This window comes from Zea mays, chromosome 5 (genome assembly GCF_902167145.1).
Source record: "Zea mays cultivar B73 chromosome 5, Zm-B73-REFERENCE-NAM-5.0, whole genome shotgun sequence".
Classification (NCBI taxonomy): domain Eukaryota; kingdom Viridiplantae; phylum Streptophyta; class Magnoliopsida; order Poales; family Poaceae; genus Zea; species Zea mays.
This window is the reverse complement of record NC_050100.1, coordinates 36,548,994-36,556,667: the sequence shown is the minus strand read 5'-3', so window position 1 is coordinate 36,556,667 and position 7,674 is coordinate 36,548,994.

Below are 7,674 nucleotides of genomic sequence, written 5' to 3'. Positions count from 1 at the left end.
GCTCCTCTGTCCAGGGTGGGGTGGAAACTGAGTCTTCTGAAACTTTTCTGCCTGTTGGGGCTTCTTGCTCTCAAACCGACGTTTGCGCTCACTAAGTTCTACCTTCCTATTTCTCTCAGTGGTGATAACCCTGTAACCATGGTATTAAAGTCACTATGGGTGGTGACTTCAACCATGGTTCTGATTTCTGGGTTAAGACCCCCAAGAAAAGCTTCTTGCTTCTTATCGTCGTCATTGATGTCCTCAAGTGCATAACGTGACAACTCCATGAACTTATGCAGATACTCAGTTACGGTCATGCCACCCTGACGAAGCTTCCTAAACTCATCCTTCTTCAACTTCATCACACTGCTGGGGATGTGCTGCTCTCTAAAGATCCTGACAAATTCAGCCCATACCATCTCATTGTCATTCCCATTGATCTCACGATAGCTGTGCCACCAAGCAAGGGCTGGTCCCCTTAGTTGCTGCACTGCAAGCAAGACATTGTCTCTGTCATCCGCATGAACTACTTCAAGCTTCATCTCTATTTCACGCAGCCAATCATCTGCCTCAATTGGATTGTCTGAACATCCAAACTTGGGTGGCTGCATGCGGTTGAAATCTGCAATCTTGCTCCCATTGCCATTGTGATGCACTGCAGGTCTATTGTTGCCAAGGTTTCCTTGAGCTTGAGCTATGAGGGTTGTGACAAGGGCTTGAAGGAGTTGGTTCTGCTGCTGCAACATGGCTGCCAGATCAATGGGTGCTGGGGCACGGGGAGGCAGTGGTGGTAGGTGTCCAATTGCTGGTGCTTCGGCGGCTGCGTTCTGAGCGCCTAGGTTTCCCTGGTTGACCTCTTCCCCATCTTCCAGAGCATTGAGTCCATGGACTCAGCTCGAACGACGAGACATCTTCGCTCTATGCGAAAAGACAAGATTAGGCGATTCTCCTAGTAGCCTACTGGGGTATATTTTTATAATATATAATACCACACAATGCACACAAGCAATTCATTCAAGCACCATACAAGCATTCATTTGAACAGGGATACATGGTACAACGAATTACAATAACGTGGCTCAACTTTTAAGGGTCGGTCGAAACAACTTGACTACTGGTTCCTACGGCACGGTCTTCGGGATCTTTGTCTTTAGCCTCACGGGGTGACACGGAAGGTGTGGGTGGTACCAATTCACCAATTCTCCTGTGTGGTTGGGACAAGGAGTACAGTGGGATTCCCTCTAGGATATGCGGCTCAGTACCAGTCCTGGGATGGCGTTCCTTGCGCTTGGCACAGTCCACAAGGTAGACACCCCTAAGGAGCTGACTATGGCGGTCTGCCTGCTCCCTAAGGTTCTCTTCAGCTGCAGCAAAGCGGCTTTCAGCTTCCGCTGCTCGGGCTTCTGCTTGAGCTAAGGCCAGCTTAGCCCTATGCCAATGGGACTCCGCTTTCTCGGCGCGCTGGATGAGGTCTCTCACACGCTGATGCAGTTGGTCGCACAAATCGTCAAGGCTAAGCAAATAGCCAGACATAGCGACAATTGTGGGGTCCTTCTCAGTTCCTGCGTTGCTATCCAGGTTGCGGATCCTTGCCGCCCAACCAGGACGGTTACGATCCAGCGGAGGAAAGTACTTCATGGGAGTGGAACCCAGGTGCCATTCAAACATATGGCAAAGGTACCGCAACGCTTTGCGAGCTGCAAGCTGGATGGTGTCAGACATACGGGCTCCAGTGGCAGTGACACTCCAGGGTTGCATCTCCAAGAACTTGTCACTGGCGTCAATATGCACGGTGACTTCACAGCTCTCGGTGCCACGCTCCATGAACTCGCGACCGACATACTCTGGGCGTTCCGGAATACCCAGTCGCAAGGTGGCGGCATAAAGCACCTTGGGGAATCCATCTTCATTGATACAGTAGGTGGTTGTCCAGTCATCCGCCATCTGACTAATAAGGATAAAGTTAGCATAACAAGGATGCAGTTTATCAAGGAGTAATGGGTTATCAAGGATAGACCATCCTAGGCTCCTACGGTCAACTTTGGCTACCGGTTCGTGTCCTACAGCCAAGCATGCCTCTGATACCACTTGAAGCGCCTAGGTCTAACCGACCGAGCTAAACATGTATTAAGCACCAGAAAACAGTCTCTGGCGAAAATACACTACAACAGTGGTACCATAGTCATACATAGCTTTACTAAGAACGTTCGATTAATATTACAATATAGACCAGAAATGCGATAGTACAACATATAAAAGCTAGGGTGATCTCATCGTCGGTCATGGTGGCTTCTAGGGCAACAGTACCACTTCTAGCTCAGGTGTAGGGCACGAACACTACTCGCAGTCCTCGGGCACAAAATCTGGATCCTCTGCATCAAGTCAACAAGGGGTGAGTACAAAAGTACTCAGCAAGTCCCACCTCGCCCTTACAGGGAGGGATTTACAGTTTATCATGCAATGATCAAACGACAACAATGCAATTAACAAATGCATTACTGAAGGTAAACCAATGTCCTTATCATCATCATCAGTTGTCTCATGTAACCAGGTGGCTCATTCACTGGTGGTGTCCACACCGTAACCCGTCTATACCATTCGAATGGAATTATATAAACTCTGCAGAGGTGTACGCTTTACCCACACGCACGTCACCGTCCGGGAACGGATCATTCGACATTAGCCGACACCCAGCCATGGCACAACCTCGCCTAGCCGCCCACAAACCCCCGGGTCATGACCACACAGGTCACCCCAAGTCATATCCACCTCGGCATGACTACCAGGCTGGCCAGTGGGATTAGGCTAAGGCTTCCCCATCCAAGCACGTGTGGTCGTACTAGAAAAAGGTTAGGTGAGATGGCACCACAATACTCGGTTCACGGTTCATCACCAGGGCAGTAACCAACCAAAACCATCCAACCCGAGATGTCACCACGACAGAGCTCGACCGCATGTCTGCCACCACGGTAGCGCATGCACCAACGCATTCCACACTGCCCTAGTCTCAGTCTCATTCCAGTTTTATCAATTATCAAGATAATATGCAGTATGACAAATCATCAATAGGTAACATGGCTTCAATCAATGATTTCTCTCGGTCTCTCAGTGTGTCGTCTCATGCCATTCCTATGTCTAGCAAGTTTTAAATTTAACCTCACTTAGGAGCAATCGTGATCAAAGTAAGAGGTCGATGAGACTTGCCTTCGCTCAGGTACGCGTCGGCGGTAGCGTCTTCCTGTTCTCTCGGCTCCTCCGGGTTCTCTTCTGGAATCGGTTCTGCCACTCGAATCGACGGTCACGGTCTTCGTTGGGGAGATCGAAGGTAGCTGGTTCTTCGGCTAGGGAGAAGAAGACGGGCTCAGCTCGGGTTGTGGTGCACGACAGCGAGCTGAGGAGGTGCGAGGCATCACGGTGCGGCGTCGGGCTCGCTTTATAGACGGGGAAAGGCGGTTCGCCTGAGAAAAATCTCGGCCGACGACTGTGCGCGGCGACCCGGCACAGTGTGGCGGTGTCTTCCCGAGGCTGGTCGGCAACTTGCACGGAGCTGGGCACGACTTCGGTGGTGATTGAGGTGAGTGGCTGGTCTTCGATTAGGCTGAGCGCGCAGGGGCTTGCCGGGCTACTGCTTTCACTGCTTGATGCGTCGTTTCAGGTCTTCTCAGCTCGACAACGTGGTCTCAACTCCCAGACCAGCATCATGGCGCGTGCGTGTATTGGTTCTGGTCAGGGGAGGTAGAAGACAGCTTGCAGTTCCCACACGAAAGCTTCTTGCCATGGATGCGTGTCCTCGTCGTCGGGGTGTCAGTAACGGTGAGTAGGTGCTACTACCAGTTGACTGTGAGTTATTGTGAGGTACGGCTGGCTCGAGAGGCTTCCGAGGCAAGAAACATATAGCTAGCTTATCTTCTGGAATCACTGTGTCAAGGCGTGTGTTGCTCCTGGGAAGAGGAGGTAGTTTGCTAGCAAGTGTAATGTTACGAAGATGGGATCCTTGTGCAAAAGTTGCATTGGAGTAGAGTGTTGACGTTAGTACTTGAGATGGATTAATTTATGGCTAGTGAGAAAGGAGGTGAAATACTTGTAAATAGTTTGCCTAGTCACGTGTTTACTAACATCAGACGTGTAAAATTAATATATTAAGATGATTGTGGAATAAAACAAGATTTTCCTAGCGGCGAAAATCAGGGTGTTACACCGGGTCTCTTTCAAACCTTTCCCTCTCTCAAACGATCACCTAGACCGAGTGAGTTTCTCTTCTCAATGAAACGGGACACAAAGTCCCCACGAGGACCACCACACAATTGGTGTCTCTTGCTTTGATTACAATGATCTTGTGAACAAGAAATGGGAAGAAGAAAAGCGATCCAAGCGCAAGAGCTCAAAAGAACACAAAAGTCTCTCTCTAGTCACTAATTTGTTTGGAGTGATTCCGGACATGGGAGAGGATTTGATCTCTTTGTTTGTGCCTTGGAATGAAGTCTAGAGCTCTTGTATGAGGTTTGATGGCTGAAAACTTGGATGCATTGAAGTGTGGTGGTTGGGGGTATTTATAGCCCCAACACCCAAAATGACCGTTGGTGAGGGCATCTGTCGTATGGCGCACTGGACAGTCCCGTGCGCCACCGGACACTGTCCGGTGCGCCAGCCACGTCACCAGGTCGTTGGGTTCCGATCGTTGGAGCTTCTGACAATGGGGCCACCGGACAGTCCGATGGTACACCGGACAGATCCTGTTCACTGTCCGGGGCACCATCTGACGCCTGCTCTGACTCTGCGCGCGCAGTCGGCACTGTTCACTGTTCACTGTAGCGTTGCAGACGACCGTTGGCGCTTGTAGTCGTTGCTCCGCTTGGCACACCGGACAGTCCGGTGAATTATAGCAGAGCGGCCTCCCCGAATTCCCGAAGGTGGCAAGTTTGGAGTTGAGCTCCCTGGTGCACCGGACACTGTCCGGTGGTGCACCGGACAGTCCGGTGTGCCAGACCAGGGCTGCCTTTGGGTTGTCTTTTGCTCTTTTTATTTGAACCCTTTCTTGGACTTTTTATTGGTTTGTGTTGAACCTTTGGCACCTGTAAAACTTATAATCTAGAGTAAACTAGTTAGTCCAATTATTTGTGTTGGGCAATTCAACCACCAAAATCATTTAGGAAAAGGTGTAAGCCTATTTCCGTTTCAATCTCCCCCTTTTTGGTGATTGATGCCAACACAAATCAAAGCAAATATATAATTGCATAATTGAACTAGTTTGCATAATGAAAGTGCAAAGGTTACTTGGAATTTTAAACCAATATACATTTCATATGATATGCATGGATGCTTTCTTCATATTTAACATTTTGGACCACGCTTGCACCACTTGTTTTGTTTTTGCAAATTCTTTTGGAAATTCTTTTCAAAGTCTTTTTGTAAATAGTCAAAGGTGAATGAATAAGATTTTGAGAAGTATTTTCAAGATTTGAAATTTTCTCCCCCTGTTTCAAATGCTTTTCCTTTGACTAAACAAAACTCTCCCTCAATGAAATTCTCCTCTTAGTGTTCAAGAGGGTTTTAGATATTAATTTTGAAAGGAGTTATACCAATTTGAAAATTCTATCAAAAATAAGATACCATTTGAAAAACCTTCTTTTAATACAAATTTGAAAGACTTCATTTTTGAAATTGGTGGTGGTGCGGTCCTTTTACTTTGGGCTAATACTTTCTCCCCCTTTGGCATGAATCGCCAAAAATGGATACTTGTGAGTGAAATATAAGCCCTTTTTCAAACTTTCTCCCCCTTTGGTAAATAAAATATGAGTGAAGGTTATACCAAATTGGAGAGCGGTGCGGAGGCACGGCGAAGGATGAATAATTCAATGGAGTGGAGTGGAAGCCTTGTCTTCGCCGAAGACTCCATTTCCCTTTCAATCTATGACTTAGCATGAAATACACTCGAAAACCACATTAGTCATAGCACATGAAAGAGAGATGATCAAAGGTATATAAATGAGCTATGTGTGCAAGGAATCAATCAAAGTTCCTAGAATCAAGAATATTTAGCTCATGCCTAAGTTTGGTAAAAGTTTTCTCATCTAATGGCTTGGTAAAGATATCGGCCAATTGTTCTTTGGTGTTAATATAAGCAATCTCGATATCCCCCCGTTGTTGGTGATCCCTCAAAAAGTGATACCGAATGGCTATGTGTTTAGTGTGGCTGTGCTCAACGGGATTATCCACCATGCGGATTGCACTCTCATTATCACATAGGAGAGGAACTTTGGTTAATTTGTAACCATAGTCCCTAAGGGTTTGCCTCATCCACAGTAATTGCGCGCAACAATGGCCTGCGGCAATGTACTCGGCTTCGGTGGTAGAAAGAGCTACAAAATTTTGTTTCTTGGAAGCCCAAGACACCAGAGATCTTCCCAAGAACTGGCAAGTCCCTGATGTGCTCTTTCTATCAATCTTACACCCTGCCCAATCAGCATCTGAATATCCAATTAAATCAAAAGTGGATCCCCTGGGGTACCAAAGGCCAAACTTAGGAGTATAAACTAAATATCTCAAGATTCGTTTTACGGCCCAAAGGTGAATTTCCTTAGGATCGGCTTGGAATCTTGCACACATGCATACGGAAAGCATAATATCCGGTTGAGAAGCACATAAATAGAGTAAAGATCCTATCATCGACCGGTATACCTTTTGATCTACGGATTTACCTCCCGTGTCGAGGTCGAGATGCCCATTGGTTCCCATGGGTGTCTTGATGGGCTTGGCATCCTTCATCCCAAACTTTGTGAGTATGTCTTGAATATACTTGGTTTGGCTGATGAAGGTGCCCTCTTGGAGTTCTTTCACTTGAAATCCTAAGAAATACTTCAACTCCCCCATCATAGACATCTCGAATTTTTGAATCATGATCCTACTAAACTCTTCACAAGTATATTTGTTAGTAGACCCAAATATGATATCATCAACATAAATTTGGCATACAAACAAATCATTTGCAATTGTTTTAGTGAAAAGAGTAGGATTGGCTTTTCCAACTTTGAAGCCATTAGCGATAAGAAAATCTCTTAGGCATTCATACTATGCTCTTGGGGCTTGCTTTAGCCCATAAAGTGCCTTAGAGAGTTTATAGACATGGTTAGGGTACTCACTATCTTCAAAGCCGGGAGGTTGCTCAACATAGACCTCCTCCTTGATTGGTCCATTGAGGAAGGCACTTTTCACGTCCATTTGATAAATCTTAAAGCCATGGTAAGTAGCATAGGCAAGTAAAATGCGAATTGACTCAAGCCAAGCTACGGGTGCATAGGTTTCACCGAAATCCAAACCTTCGACTTGTGAATAACCCTTGGCCACAAGTCGGGCTTTGTTCCTTGTCACTACACCATGCTCATCTTGTTTGTTGCGGAAGACCCACTTGGTTCCTACAACATTTTGGTTAGGACGTGGAACTAAATGCCATACCTCATTCCTCGTGAAGTTGTTGAGTTCCTCTTGCATTGCCAACACCCAATCCGAATCCCTTAATGCATCTTCTACCCTGTATGGCTCAATAGAAGACACAAAGGAGTAATGTTCACAAAAAATGAGCAGCACGAGATCGAGTAGTTACCCCCTTATGAATATCGCCGAGGATGGAGTTCACGGGGTGATCTCATTGTATTGCTTGGTGGACTCTTGGGTGAGGCGGTCTTGGACCCTCAT